Here is an 11,013-nt window from a genome sequence, read left to right as displayed (position 1 = left end):
AACTAAAGCATTAATGAAGGCTTCCTCTTTGCCTGTATGGTTGTTTATTTTACGTAGCATTGAAAGCGTAAAAGGAAATTTCAAGCTAGGTAAAATAAACAACCTAACAGACACAAAAACAACCTTAGGAAGTTCATCCTGTGGTTAATAAGTAAGGTTCAATACTTTGACTTTGAGGAAAAAAGATGCACAAATATGCAGCAGTGTATAATCACACCTCATTAATTTAATTTTTTTTGAACAGCTAATTGGCGGAAAATGCATAGGGTATTAGAGTACTTAATTTTGTAAAGAAAAAAAAAATTTTTTTTTCTTCTTAAAATCAATTATCCCTGATTTTTGTTATTTTTTCAAAATTCCCTGATATTTCCCTGATTAATAAAGTTCCCTGACTTTTCCCTGATCTCCCTGATTTCCCTGATCTGTCGCCACCCTGTATTTGTTTCAATGTCGCACCCTGCACCATAGATCATATTTTTTCAAATTTTCATCATAAAAGTCATATTTCTTTTGGCAGATAGGCTGGTCACGCTACCACAAGCTTTGAATATATGGCATTAAATTTATAAAATATTGGAAAAGCATAGACACACATGTGGTTTGAGGTGGAAGAGTGCTATGAAAAAACATTGAACTCATTAGTCATGATTGTTATTTTGAAAATGAACAATTAGAAAACTCAAAATAGCAATAACCTCAGTAAACGAACCCAATCACTCCTTTGAATTATGAAGCCCTGAGAAGAAATACCTTACAGAACGGGGACACACACACACATGTTAATATTCATTCCATGTACTATTTTTCACATCGAAAAAAATGAAGTAATAATAATCACAACAAATTACTGTCACAGGGACCCTCTCCTGAATCCGCCCTTGCCCCCCCCCCCCCACGCCATTAACATTGCAAAAACCTAACAGGCACCATATCATCAATGTTAAACTCAAAATCAAATCGGGAATATCTTCCAGTTTAAAGCAAAGGCAATACTTACTACTACGGGGGGGGGGGGGGGGAGAGAGAACAACACTTAGAAATTTCTAGCTTAATAGCCACTTTAGAAATAAATCCGCACCAAAAATTTTCAAAACTACTTCTTCAAAAGATGTTTTTATACACTTTTCTTGTTAAAAACATTTCTATTACTATTTTATTTTTAATTTTTTTTTATTTATTTCGCAATTTCATTTGAAAAATGAAATTATTATTATTGAATAAGAATGTAACTAAGGTGTTTTATCTGCAGTATTTATTTTTATTGCATTTATTGTAAACATTTATACAGAACAATACACCATTTTCCTTTGAATTTTGAATACCAAGCAAAAATACCAAAATTCTTTAAATTTGAAAGTACCAAACTCACTTACACATTTTATAAATGTCATAAAATAGAAATTTTAGAAGTGTTACTTCATATGTGCTTCAGTGGCGTAGCGAAGGGGGAAGGGGGCTGAAAACAACTCTCAGAAGCATTGGTTTTAATGAAAATGCAAATTATAATACAATAGTTTATGCATATGAGAAGGCTGTTTTGATGAAAAAAAAACCCATTCAGAAGGTATTTTTGATCAAAAATATCCTCCAGAAGGTATTTCTGGCTGTGCTAGTCATGTGCTTAGATGAGTAAAGAGTAAATACATCTATCCTTTTGAGTGATTAGAAAACTTAGATCAGATTTTTTTTTCTTTCATTGAAAGAAATACATTGTATTTTTATTTTTCATGTTAATGCTCTTTAAGTATCTATTGTAATAAAAAGCAACAGAACATAAAATATGAAATCAAACTTCATTGATCATATTGAATTTGCGCAAGAAATATGTTTGGTAAAACCCACCTCGAAACAAAAGTCTGGGTACAGCCCTGGCACACAGTGTACAACACGCAAATGATTTCTTATTTAAAAGATGATTTTTATGGTCACAAAAAAAAATATATATATACATAAAAATAAGCAATCGAAGTCGGATGAAATGTCAATGTCTAAATAAAAAATAATCCATAAATGACCAATAATAAATAAATAACATTTACACAAATAAATGCAAAATTAAGTTACGAATATTGTAGTGGGAAAAAAGAAAAAACGATCACTAGTTCAAAGAATTAGTTATTGGAGGGGGGGGGGGAGGGGGCGGTTAGGGATTTTGACGACTTTTTGCAGGGAAGTAACAATCTCAACACATAGCGATTGAAGAAATTGGTAAAAAAAGAAGGCGAGAAAAGTAGTATAGAAAGCAAGTACAACTCAACAACACTCTGTTCAATCAAACATATACATCTTGAAAATAGTAATTGGTGTAAACTGTAGAAAAATTCTTTAATGCAGGGAAGGGGGTCCTGACGGAATGGGAATGGTGTTATTGAAACTGAAACAAACTACATCTTTGAATGCTTTTTTTTTTGGGGGGGGGGGGGGTCGTAGCTTAAGAGGCGATGCACCATTTCCTTCAAGGAATGGTCACCCCTTGAATATTCACTCAGTTTTATATAATAACTGTTTTTTGAGTGTAAGCTATTCAGAGTGAATGATATGGAAAAACCTATATAAAGGGACTGGGACTTGGAATAAACGTTCAATATTTGAGAGTGTCGATTAAAGGAGGTTTTAACACAGATTTTGTTTTGTCATGCATTCTTGTCAGTTTGTTCACCAAACCCCAGCCCTCTCATACTTTCCAACTAAGTCGACAGACTCTTGTCAGCCCTGCATTTAAGCCTGAGAACCCCCCTCCCCCAACAGTAAGATCTCTTGTAATTCCTCAGAATTTATTTATTGAAACCAAGCTTAACACAGACATGAGCATGCACTTGATTGACAACATAGTTGCTTTTGTGAGAGCATTAATTCAAAGTCATGGAAAAATATAAGTAGCATATTTGCTACACTCACAATTATGTGCTATTAAATATTTAAAAAACTATACAGATACTTATGACTAAAAAACAGCTCTAAACCGAACTATAGGAAACTTAAAAAATAATAAAACAATCAAAGGACTTAATTAAAAATTCAGTTGTATGAAAAGGGAGAGATATGGGGGAGGGGGGAGCAAAATTAGAACTGTAACTCCCTTAGTTAAAATTCCAGTATGCATACATTAAATCATTTGTCACGATTTGATCTTCAAGAACCCTAGCTCAACACATAAGCAAAACATAAGTCAATCGATGGAAATAAAAGGTGAAAAGTGAGGTTAGATTTATATAAACTGACAAATAAAAACAAATATTATTTGCATTTGAAAGAAAGAAAAAGCATAAAAATTCAATGCAAAAAGATATTACCTTTTACACTTTAAAGTTAAAGTAGAAGCATTTCCATTTTGCTCCTCGATCCCTTTAAGTTTTCTTCCTTAAAAAAAGGAAGAAAATTATATGTAATGACAAAAAGTACAATAGAATGTTAATATGTATTGGGTACTTCATTACAGTACCCCTTGAATCTTCTATATATGCTGCATTGATATAACAATGTAGACAATTTTACATAGTTTATGAAAACTTAAAACAGGCCATCACTCATGCAGTGCTACCTACTGCTTACACATGGGTTAGAAAAATAATTCACTGGTTCAAGGGACCAGTAGGCAGGGCTGTTCGATTTTAGCCGGGCCAAAAAAGGCCAGCCGGCTTTATTTGGTTTAAACCACTGTAAAATGCCGGCTTTTTAAAGAAAAATAATTTTTACGGTATTTTATTGTAATTTAATCAAAATGAAAATTATCTTTGTACCTTTAATGCAGTTACGACTGTTTTATATCAAGTTCCATGAAACACTAATAAAAAATTTGGTAGTTCTTAAATAAAGTCGTTCACAAAAACAAAACCTCGCTCTAATATTAAGAATATAGTCTAGTTCAATGGAATTTAAATGTTTATAAATAAATTTTAGTAAAATTCAAAAAATCACATGACACTGCTGCTGTCATACCAATCATTTGGTTCAGACTTTAAATAACAATGCATTACAATTTTGTAATAAAAAGGAGAAGAAAAAGTCTAATTTCATACACTATATCATGCATGTGAGTGCAAGGGCCACCGAGACCCAAAGGCCTTGTTAGCTTGAGACAGGCATCCCCATAAAAATCGTAACATGACTCTGATTCCGAACCATGCCCAGTCAACCAGTTTTCGATAAGGGTGGCATGGAATCTTGTCAGCGCTGGTAAAGTCCCCAAGAACGATGGCATGCCTCCTTCTTTAAAAAGAGCAGACTAAGCGACTCCTAAAAATTTCAATGGCTCTTGGTGACCTTGCAGACAAACTTTATGTAAATACTACTGAAGAAATTCTCCAGAAAAAGAGCATGATCATTGCATTAGTAAATTAAAAACTATACATGATTTTTTTTTGCGAATGACAAAAATAAAAAGGAAGTAAATCATCCTGAAAAATTTAAAACAGTTGAATGCAATAAAGTAATAAAACGATGCATAACAGCATTATCACTTCAGGTTTATTTACTCTTAAAAATTTGGCGTAATACTTTAAGGGAGTAAAATTACAGAATCATGACATAAACATCTTTAAGGAGAAAACCAAGCATGAGATAAAGAAAAATAATTTTCAGCTTTGAAAAACAATAAAATCATTATTAATTTTTAAACATCATCTGCTTGCATTATAATACAGAGTATACGAATTTGCTTGCAATAAAACACATTATATTAATGTTAATCACAACTGTCTAATTTCATACCATAAAAAATAAAAAAAAATCGTTGTTAAATTTAGTATCAACAGAATCTGCAACAGTCGAAGTATCGGCATGATTGTGTATTTACATTACGTAACGAGCACCCTTTTTTTTTTCCACATGCTGCAGGGACACGCAGAAAACAAAACAAAAAAACATTATGCTTTTCAGTACTTCAAGAACGTATTCCTGTAAACATTTACACTAAACTGCCACAAACACAACTGACAAACAATGGAACACATCATATAGTTAAAAGTTAACACTACATTTCAAGTAAAAACGCACACGAATATACATTAAAAGTTTGCTTTTTTCTTTCAGTGACGTTAAGGATTACTCTTAAACAAACAACTTTAAGAAAAGATGCACACAACGTTCTTATTGCATTTCTATACGTAATAAACAAAAAAATATTTTTACTTACCTTTTCATGCTTGCAAAAACATGGCCGAACGGCGACGGCGAGCGGGAGCTCAGAGAGACGACGCTGGTTTAGAATGCCGCGCATGAATATCTCGAAATAAAATCAAAAATAAAATTATTGTTGAAAGCTTAACTTTTTTCTTCATTTTATCCATGTTTCTTCGTTACAATGTGTTTCGAAACAAAAAGACGCGATTTAAAACCTTTGAATAATTTATTTATTTTTTTCTTGCTGAGGAGTATATTTTTACGCGAAATATCTTGATGAAGTGTAAGTGTAAAAAGGTTCAGCGTCGCATAGACGGCATGAAGTGCGTCGCCAGGACGACCCAGGGACCAGGGTAGAGGGCTGGAACCCGGGTTGAGTAAAAGGGTCCTCAAATGGTCACTGTTATGTCGTCCCAGGGACTGACTAAACTGACGCTACAAGACCAAACTGGAAAAACACGGTTTTTTAGTAATTAAACTTTTTTGAAGTAAAATATACGTTTTTCATCTATTTTCAACAATTTTATCATCTTTTGACTCATTTTTTGCGCTAAATTTTACTAAAAATAAAATTAGAGGCGTCCTGTGGACATCATATTGAAGCGCCCTCCAGACGTCAAACATACGACCATTATGGGACGTCTCGCCGACCAGTTCTGCTGAGTGGGACACTGAACAGCCCCGAGTCCCTCCCGGGCGGAGCCCCGGCTCCCGTCACCCTGTTTTTCCCGCGCGCTAACACCCGACGTAGACACTGAACAGCCCCAAGTTCCTACCGAGCGGGGCACCGGCTCCCGTCAACCGGTTTTTCCCGCGCGCTGCCAGCCGACGTAGACACTGAACAGCCCCGAGTCTCTAACGGGCGGAGCCCCGGCTCCAGTGACCCGGTTTTTCCCGCGCGCTGCTGCCCGACGTGGACACTGAACAGCCCCGAGTCCCTACCGGGAGAAGCCCCGGCTATCGTCACCCGGTTTTTCCCGCGCGCTGCCACCCGACGTGGACACTGAACAGCCCCGAGTCCCTCCCGGGCGGAGCCCCGGCTCCCGTTACCCGGTTTTTCCCGCGCGCTGCCAGCCGACGTAGACACTGAACAGCCCCGAGTCCCTAACGGGCGGAGCCCCGGCTCCAGTGACCCGATTTTTCCCGCGCGCTGCTGCCCGACGTGGACACTGAACAGCCCAGAGTCCCTACCGGGAGAAGCCCCGGCTATCGTCACCCGGTTTTTCCCGCGCGCTGCCACCCGACGTAGACACTGAACAGCCCCGAGTCCCTCCCGGGCGGAGCCCCGGCTCCAGTGACCCGGTTTTTCCCGCGCGCTGCTGCCCGACGTGGACACTGAACAGCCCCGAGTCCCTACCGGGAGAAGCCCCGGCTATCGTCACCCGGTTTTTCCCGCGCGCTGCCACCCGACGTGGACACTGAGCAGCCCCGAGTCCCTCCCGGGCGGAGCCCCGGCTCCCGTTACCCGGTTTTTCCCGCGCGCTGCCAGCCGACGTAGACACTGAACAGCCCCGAGTCCCTAACGGGCGGAGCCCCGGCTCCAGTGACCCGATTTTTCCCGCGCGCTGCTGCCCGACGTGGACACTGAACAGCCCAGAGTCCCTACCGGGAGAAGCCCCGGCTATCGTCACCCGGTTTTTCCCGCGCGCTGCCACCCGACGTGGACACTGAACAGCCCCAAGTCCCTCCCGGGCGGAGCCCCGGCTCCCGTCACCCTGTTTTTCCCGCGCGCTAACACCCGACGTACACACTGAACAGCCCCAAGTTACTACCGGGCGGGGCCCCGGCTCCCGTCAACCGGTTTTTCCCGCGCGCTGCCACCCGACGTAGACACTGAACAGCCCCGAGTCCCTACCGGGCGAAGCCCCGGCTCCCGTCACCCGGTTTTTCCCGCGCGCTGCCAGCCGACGTAGACACTGAACAGCCCCGAGTCCCTAACGGGCGGAGCCCCGGCTCCAGTGACCCGGTTTTTCACGCGCGCTGCCGCCCGACGTGGACACCGAACAGCCCCGAGTCCCTACCGGGAGAAGCCCCGGCTCACCCGGTTTTTCCCCGCGCGTCACCCGGTAGACACTTTTTCACCCGGTTTTTCCCGCGCGCTGCCAGCCGACGTAGACACTGAACAGCCCCGAGTCCCTAACGGGCGGAGCCCCGGCTCCAGTGACCCGGTTTTTCACGCGCGCTGCCGCCCGACGTGGACACCGAACAGCCCCGAGTCCCTACCGGGAGAAGCCCCGGCTATCGTCACCCGGTTTTTCCCGCGCGCTGCCACCCGACGTAGACACTGAACAGCCCCGAGTCCCTACCGGGCGGAGCCCCGGCTCCCGTCACCCGGTTTTTCCCGCGCGCTGCCAGCCGACGTAGACACTGAACAGCCCCGAGTCCCTAACGGGCGGAGCCCCGGCTCCAGTGACCCGGTTTTTCACGCGCGCTGCCGCCCGACGTGGACACCGAACAGCCCCGAGTCCCTACCGGGAGAAGCCCCGGCTATCGTCACCCGGTTTTTCCCGCGCGCTGCCACCCGACGTAGACACTGAACAGCCCCGAGTCCCTACCGGGCGGAGCCCGTGCTCCCGTCACCCGGTTTTTCCCGTGCGCTTCGAAATGGGAAGATTGGGCGCCGACTATTGGGCGTAGGGAACTTTGGGCACCGAGTATTTTGGGCGACGGGAACTTTGGGCGCCGAGCATATTGTGCCCAGTATTCCCGGGGCCTAAAATGCTCGGCGCCCAATGTTCCCGGCGGCGAATTTTGAAACGCTCTCAATGCTTACGTTACGGTAGCTACCGGTTAGTTAACCACGTGACAGCTAATGATCACGTGCTCCAATCAACTGCTTAGAACGGTAACCGGTTGATCATAGAACGCTGCGGTTAGTAACCGGTCGACCGGTGAGGTTCGTCCAACGCAAGGAATGCTTGCGTTCGCCGAGCTCAACTGGTAGCTACCGGTTAATCGGTTAATCGATCACGTGACATCTAATGATCACGCAGCGGTTAGTTACCGGTTACTCAGTGGTCGACCGGTTAGGATCGCCGAACAAAACCAATTACAGTACATTGGCGAAATGAGAAATAAAAACGAGCGCGTTCTATGGACCTTATTCACGGTTTGGCAACGGTCCCATCAGCTGTACATGTGTCTGCGGGTATTTTGATCAACTATGCAGTGTTAGTAGTGTTAAAAAAATCGTTTTACTTAAAGGTTACAGGACTTCATACGTATCATGCACATGCTTAGGGCTTATACAGACTTGTGACTGCATGAAAAATGCCGAGAAAAGAGAAAAGTAAAACGAGAATTCGAGTTTTCACCATGTTTCTGATGAGGAACCAAAAAGGCTTTAACCCATGAAAATACGATAATAAAGAGAGTATTTCGTATTAAAGTTCATCATTCTATTACAACATTTCTTACTAAAAAACTTACAAAACCTCGCATTTTTTAATATAAAGAAGAGTTTATAAGTGTTACAAGTGTTATTATACGCTGTAATACCGGATTTTTGTCTGCTACAGTTCCCACAATGCACTGCAGTGCCGGTTTTGACCCGCAGTGACGTCACATGAATACTGTCCATTAAACAGCATGGTGACCTGGATACATTAAAGCATCCCCGAGTAAAATGTAAACAGAGCCGCCTCTTTAAATTGTGAGGTAGAAATTGCAATGCGAAATATTCCTGTTTAAAGTTTTAGTTCGTTTTAATTTCACGATTTACTATTTTTTGTGTTGTGAAATATTTCCGTTTTCGTAGGGTTTCTTCTGAATCTTAATTTACGTCTGTATTATTGTTATGTATGGAACCCTTTCCCCCCAACTACCAATCACTTCTGAAGTGCTCCAAATTCAGAGTTGATTACAATACAATATAAATAGCAACCCCTTCTGCAAGTTTTCCGGATTTTTCGCATGCCATGAATGTAAGGGAAAAAAAAACGGAAACGAGCAAGTTCAAAGGGTGCAAGAATGCACTAGCCAAGGGCACTCACTTTGGCTCCCCCCCCCCTCTAACTTAACTATCACAGGTGCTATGAATTCAAAGTCAATTATACAATATTTGCTGTAAACTTCCTTGATAGGGAACATTTTAATATAGTTAAGATTTTGGTGTAATCTGCAAATTGTTATCAATTATCAGTTCATTCAGGCAAAATTAACAAGGCCAAAAAAAAAAATTTTTTTTTAGAGCTCTGAATATATTATTATCATTAGCATACAAATGAACTCACACCTATTAGACTATAATGAATTAGTACAGTTAAGGAGTGACACAAGCTCGGAGCATAAAACAATCGAAATGGAAAAGCTTACAGTTCCTAGGACCAATGACTACTGATTGGGAGTAGCTGGTGGTAGCCAAACGTTTCATTTTAATTTTTTCTAGGAAATGGGGGGGGGGGGGGGGGGAGTGTGCAAAGGCTGACACTGGTCGCTCAAATTCTCACGAGCCCCACAGAGCATAGGAGCAGTGACTCAACATCTTCCCACCCATCCTTTCCCCTTTTTATTATTTTTTTTATAAAACTAAAAACTGAGACCGATGAAGGTGAAATTAAATTAAATGAAAAGGATTATATTCTTTCCTGAGATAAAATGTATTTCTTAGATCATTAAATGGTAGTATTTTTTACAGATTTTCTTACGACATTTTTATTGTTAAAAAACTTTATGAAATAACCAAAATCTTCAACATATTGTTCAGAGAAAACCAATAAATTAAAACATCAACAACATAAGAGAAGCGCACTCAGATTATATTTCAGTTACTATTCTCAAGAATAGAAAAAAAAATCAACAGTCAAAGAAACTCATTTTGAAACAGCATGTATTATCTACCATGTTAAAATCTGTTCTGTGTCTCTTTCAATGTGAGATTATTGCGAATGTTTACAGCAAGCAGAATTTTCCAAACATAACAACAATACAGATGTAAATTAAGATTCAGAAGAAACCCTACGAAAACGGAAATATTTCACAACACAAAAAACCGTAAATCGTGAAATTAAAACGAACTAAAACTTTAAACAGCAATATTTCGCATAGCAATTTCTACCTCACAATTTAAAGGGGCGGCTCTGTTTACATTTTACTCGGGGTTGCTTTAATGTATCCAGGGGCATTACTCTGGATCTCTCTAGAATGAAGCCGGTAGAGAGAAAACCAGTTTTTTCTCCCGCGTGACGTCACTACTCGTGAGCTAGAATTTTGCACTACGCTCTAAAGCACGTTTACGCGTCGGTACCTTGTTTGACTAGCGAGTAGTTCTAGACTGGTAAAAAGCCGGTGAGTTCGCCTTTTCGGCAGAGAGAATTGTTTGTTTACGCTGATTTCTCGCTTTGACTGACTCGCTTTTGATGAAAATTATTAAGGAAAGTACTCTGCGCCATGATTTTAAAAGCTTTTTAAAACTTGAACTTCAGTCTATAATTCCAAATAGTCAGTTATTTATAATTGAGTTTTAACCCACAATAATTTTCTTTAGCTTTATATAACAAATATAAACAAATAGCTAAATAAAATACTATCAAATTCAAACCTTAATGGAAATAAAATTGGGTACCTTTTAAGCACTTTTACCACCTAAGTTATGTAATTGTAAATAGATTGAAAGCCACTGTTGTTCGTCTATAAAGTAGTTTAATAAATATATCCTGACTTAAGCTACAAATTTAAAACTGATAACATTAATTGACTCTTAGAAACTGAGTGCATTCAAAAACGGTAGTAATATTAAAAAATAATTTATCTTTTGCAAGGATTTCACTTTTTTTTTTTTTTTTTTTTTTTTTAACACCTCCTGCAGCGTTTAGTTTTTCAACTAATCGTGCCTAGTTTCTCTGTCGATCTAATGCTTAATATTTTGCAGTTAATTTATTTGCATTTAAGTAG

This window comes from Uloborus diversus, chromosome 4, assembly GCF_026930045.1.
Source record: "Uloborus diversus isolate 005 chromosome 4, Udiv.v.3.1, whole genome shotgun sequence".
Classification (NCBI taxonomy): Eukaryota; Metazoa; Arthropoda; class Arachnida; order Araneae; family Uloboridae; genus Uloborus; species Uloborus diversus.
Note: the sequence above shows the minus strand (reverse complement) of the source record.